Genomic DNA, 5,945 nt, shown 5'->3' with positions numbered 1-5,945 from the left:
TCCACAATTGTTCTTCAAATATGTGATAAATCAACTAATGACAAAGAGTTTGTAGTTTGGGAACTAATGTATAATGCATTTCTGATTGATATACCTAGTTTAATGCAGAATTTTTCAGATTCAGGGGTAGCTATTTCAAGAAATGAAGGACATATTCAGGGGTTAGCAGATGATATTTTGTTTTCATTAGCTGCCACTATGATTGAGGAAATTGCAGAAGTGGAAGGTGTTAGTATGACAAATGTAATGTGTCCGTTATGAAAGGTGATGTGATGTTGCCCAACAATTGATTTTTCAGTGGAAGGAAAACTTCCCTTGGGTAAGGAAGCTCCTGGTCTAAGTAAATCTATTGGATTAAGTTTTACAAACAAGATTCAGCAAAATGTCACTCTGATCTCCCCACACTTAGATATCTCTTTGCAAAACATTATGTAGGAAGATATGGAAGTTCCTATGCAAGATGATGAGACAAAAACAAATAACTTTGATTATTCATAGTCATTATCGGTCGAGAAAAGTCCAAGTATGAAGACAAGGGTTTAGAACTCCTAAGAAAAGAGGTAGAAAACCAAACTCTATCAAGATTCAAGAGGAAACAGAGGTAGGTGTTCAGAGTACATTAGATGGAAAATTCAAGTTGTCAAAAAGAGTTACAAGGAGTGTGAAAGGCACTCCTTGTTCGCAATGAAAGTGATTTCATGGAATGTCAAGGATATTAATTCTCCTAACAAAAGAGGTAGAATTATGCTTCACCTTGATTCTACAAAGGCTGACATCTATATACTCCAAGAAATGAATTTATTAGAGGAAATGTATCTCAAAATAGTAGCTAAATGGACACAATTTGGATCTACACATATGCAAGGTGTTGGGGCCTCAGGAAGATTGCTCACATTATGGAACCCTAAAAAAGTTCAAGTTCAATTAATACATCAAGATCATAATTGGCAAATGTTGAAAGTAGTATGTTATGATATGACCTTTATTCTATTCAATGTGTATCGTCCTACCCCTTCTCAGGAAAAGAAAGATTTATGGGATAAATTGACTCAATTGCTCCAACAACAACAAGATCAAAATTTTCTAATAGGGGGAGACTTTAATGCAATTTTCTCTCATAAGGAGAAACAAGGAGGAATATGCCCACCTCCATGAACTATGTAGGATTTTCTAAATTTCTCCACAGATAACAACTTATTGGATGTGATTCCCGCTAATGGTCTTTTCACTTGGACTAATAGGAGATCAGAGGTTCTTTAGATTGCAGAGAGACTTGATAGGTTTTGTATACCTTTAGAGTGGTGACTCAAACAATTTAGTTATTGCTCTGAAATTCTTCCTATATCAGATTCAGACCATTTTCCTACTCATATTGTACTTGAATGGCAAAATCAAAACCCGATGCCTTGTTTTGGTTCTTCTTTTAAATTTGAACGTATGTGGTTTAGACATCCATAATTTCAGGCATTATTAAGGCAGTGGTGGGTCTTTGCCCCTATATGAAGAGAAACAAAGATGTACCAATTCTTTAAGAAACATCAGTTTATTAAGGTTAAGGAAAAATAATGGAATGGAAAGGTCTTCAAGTTTGTATTTGAACAAAAAAAAATCATTGAACAATAGTTGGAGGAAGTTAATCAAAATATAATATCCAAGGGATTGGATCAACTTTTGTATTCTACACAAAAGGGTCTTCAAAGTGAGTGGGAAGAGGTTTGAAAGAGAGAAGAAGAATATTGGAGACAGAAGTCTAGAGAGATTTGGATGAAGCAGGGAGACAAGAATACAAAAAAATTTCATGCATCCACAAAACAAAGAAAAGCATCAAATGTTATATTCTCAATCAAGCATGCAGACACAAGGGTATTGATTGAAAATTTGGCAGATATTCAAGATGAAGGAGTTAGGTTTTTTAAGAATCTCTTAGCCCTTGTACCTTCTGATTTAGATTCTTCTTGGAATGATAAAGTTGAGCAGTTACTGCAGTCTATTCCTCCTCTAATTCCTGACTTGGATAATAGAGCTTTATTGGCCCCTTTCACCTTAGGGGAAGTCCACAAAGTGGTATTCTCCCTTTCCCTAGATAAAGCTCTAGGTCTGGATGGATTCACTATTCTCTTCTTCCAAAAGTGTTGGGATGTGATAGGGATATACCTCTTGGAGGTCATGGAAGAATCTAAGAAAAGGGGTGCAATGTTAAAAAGTTTCAATGCAACAAATATTGCTCTTATTCCAAAAACAACCTCTCCATCAACATTTGAAGAGTTCAGACCTATTTCACTCTGCAACATGATCTATAAGATAGTAACTAAGCCAATTTACCTCAGACTGCATCATCTCATATCTAAGATCATCTCGCAAGAATAAGGGGGCTTTGTTCCAGGAAGGGAGACTATGAAAGGGGCTTTAGTAGCACATGAGGTTTTACATTCTATCAATGAAAATCAGTAAGAAAATTTTGTTGTCAAACTTGACATGATGAAAGCTTATGACAGGGTTATGTGGGAGTTTCTCTTTAAGGTATTATCTAAATTTGGCTTCTCAAACAAATGGTGCAAATGGATCAAAGCCTATGTCTTAGGTGCATACTTTTTGGTTCTAGTAAATGGACATCACTCGGGGTTTTTTCAGGGTACACAGGGAGTAAGACAAGGTGACCCTTTATCACCCTTCCTTTTTATTCTTATGGCAGATGCCTTTAGCAGAAGCATTAATCTTGAGTCATGAAAAGGGCTTTGGCATGGAGCTAGTCTTCCAGGTACTTCAATTGCAGTTACTCACTCTCTTTGTGTTGATGACACATTGTTATTTGGTAAGTCTTCTCTAAAAGAAGCTAGGCATATTAAGCAAACATTGGAAGTCTATTAATCAGCTTCGGGTCAGAAAATTAATGTTGCTAAGTCTAATCTTTTCATTTTCAATTCAAATCCAATTTTGTCACTAAAAATATCCAATATTTTGGACTTTCCAATGGATCAATTGCCATCTTTTTACCTTAGTATTCCATTCTTTATGGGGACAAACAAAAATTCTTATTGGTATGCTGTTATTGGAAGAATCAAGGCACGAATCTTAGCATGAAAAGTAAGGTGGCTATCATTATCTGGTAGAATTCTTCTTATAAAGACAGTGTTAACAGCAATGTCGAACTATTATATGTATGTTCTCAAAGCACCTTCCTCTATCATTCAATAGTTAGATAAACTTGTAAGAGATTTTCTATGGAATAGTAATATGACTAATGAAAGGAAAATCCCCTTAGTCTCTCTGGAAAATATGTCATTACAAAAGTCTCAAGGAGGAGTAGGTCTTCATAACTTAAAACATCGCAACAAGGCTTTTGGAGGAAAACTGATTTGGAAATTGGATACCAATCCTGCTTCAAAATGGTGTCAGATCATGCAAGCCAAATATTTGGATAGCAATCAACCATCAAGAGTTTTGACAATTTTGGATCCTCCAAAAGGGTCAGCTATATAGAATTTTATGATTGATTCAAGAAGTCTAGTAGCTAAGTATATTACATGGGAAGTCAATAATGGTTCCAGTGTTAAGTTTTTGGACAGACTCATGGTGTGGGCATCCTCCAATTACTCAAATGGATAATATGGAAGATATTATGAATATAGCTATAGCTCACTGGGTTATAAAATTGAGTGACTATGTATCAGCTGTAGAAATATTTTCAGGTAAAACAATATGGAAAGACCCAAGATCTTCTTCCTATATCCAATCAACAATCCTCTTCCTTGGCAGATATCTTCTTGAATAGAACAGTTTCCATGTCTAATAGGGAAGATGTGATAATTCGGGCAACTTCTCGATTAGGGCAATATTCAATTAAAGAAGGCTATAAAGCTGCACAACAGGGATGTAGCAGTAAGGTGAGTAGTCGAGCATATTCATTTTGTTGGAATGATATTGTTTTACCAAAAGAAGGTTGTTTTGGATGGTTAACATTGAACAAAAGAATTCTAACAGCAGATAGACTAGTAAAACTGGGTATCTCAGAAGTTTTGAATTGTGTGCTTTGTGGCTAAGAAGAAGAATCAGTGGATCACTTATTTTTACACTGCACTATTGCCTCTCAATGTTGCTTCTTCATCATGAATAAACTCCAAGTTATTATGCCCTTCAAGAAATCACTTTGGGATATGTTTAACTCTTGGCCTCTTTTATTTTCATCTTCAACTTTCTCAGGCATTTGGAAATGTGCCCCTGCTCTCACCATTTGGGCCATCTGGTGGGAGAGAAATAAAAGAATTTTCAGAAAAGAATCCTCCTTGCTGGATCGAGTTCTTGCCAAGTTGGAAAATTCGATTGCAGAAATCATAAATTCTTATCTCTCTAAATCCAAGGACAATCATTCATGTACCAAGTGGGATAAGGTAATTGCAAAATCATGGAATGGTATTATTATACCAATTGGGATTCCTCTAAATTGGTCATAAGCTCATGTTAAAGATCGGTCTTCCATAAAATGGTTGCCCCCTGCACCTAATTTCTTTAAGATCAACTTCGATGGCTCTTCCTGTGGAAATCCAGGGAAATCAGGAATTGGAGTTTGCATTCAAGATCATCATAGGAAAATGTGTGCTTTCCAAGAATCTCCCATCCCCTTGGGTACCAACAATTTGGCAGAGACAAATGCTTTACTAGCTGGCCTGGTGTTAGCAAGGAAATGCGATCTCTCCAACATACATTTAGAAGGGGATTCATTAGTTTTGATTAAGTAAAAATAGGTTTTTGAAAGGAACCTAAACCTTTTACATATCAGGAAAAAGAGAGAGCATTAGAGCTTAAAAGAACCGTTTCTGATCACCCCATCAACATAAACTGATCCCACCCAAACCAAAAAGGGATCTCAAAACACATAACATAAAGATCTGCAAAAAGACAACAAAAAGAAAGCAAAAGGACAACACAAAGACAAAGATAGAGACCGAGACCAAGACAGCTAGATTATTTTCATAATGTCTTCAGCGTGAACCACCATATGCTTCATGTTGTTCACAGAGGTCTTCAAATCATCCAGCTCTCACCCCTTGATGTCACCCTGATTCCTAGTGTTGGCTCTAGTCCTCTTCTCATGACCCTTTTTATCCAACTGTGTTGGATATCATTGGCATATGATGAACCAGCATATTGATATGATGATAATGTATGTTGTCATTGATGTCAAATAAGTGTAAGTGAACCAATGTCTAGATTGGAAGAAGTTGGTTAAGCATTATGAAGAGGCATGAGGAGATTCAGTGAACCAGTGTCGGGGTTTCACTAAGTGTGATTACTGGTTGGTAGTCTCAGCTCTATGGTTATCGGTTTGGTGATCCAACTTGTGTGATGAACTGATCATACTCTGTGATGAGTTACCTAAGAAATGTGATTGAGGTGCCATGTTAGCTTTGTGCACGTGAAGGATTGAGGCATAAGAAGATCGACCACGTTTGAAGTCTACCTCGGGAATTATCATTCTTCTTAGTGGTATGAGAAGAGAGCATGATGGGTTATTGATTGCAATATGCAATGATGAATGAATGATGCAGGTTGTCTTGTGATCTGTTTGAAATTGTAATGTTCTATACAATATGTTTGGACGGTCAGGATTGGACCGCCTGTTTTGTAAACCTAAGATGCTTAGGGTTTAGGGTTTATGTTACTGACCTATCTATTGTCTATAAGGTCGATGATGTTTGTTATTAAAAAGTTGTTGGAAAATTTTGTGTGTATGTATTCGAGTGAAGAGATACTTGATACTTGCCAGACCAATAAGAGGGAAACTGTAGAGTGTGATTGCAGAGTAGAGGATATGAAAAGGATCTGTCTTGGCATGTAGTGATCTTATCAGATCATAGTTTTTCCTGTTGTATTCTAATCATTTCAATAGATGGAAAATCCCTTTAGCGGATAGTTTTAACAAGATTATTGTAAAACCTGTAACTAGG

Source organism: Cryptomeria japonica, chromosome 2, assembly GCF_030272615.1.
Source record: "Cryptomeria japonica chromosome 2, Sugi_1.0, whole genome shotgun sequence".
Lineage (NCBI taxonomy): Eukaryota > Viridiplantae > Streptophyta > Pinopsida > Cupressales > Cupressaceae > Cryptomeria > Cryptomeria japonica.
Note: the sequence above shows the minus strand (reverse complement) of the source record.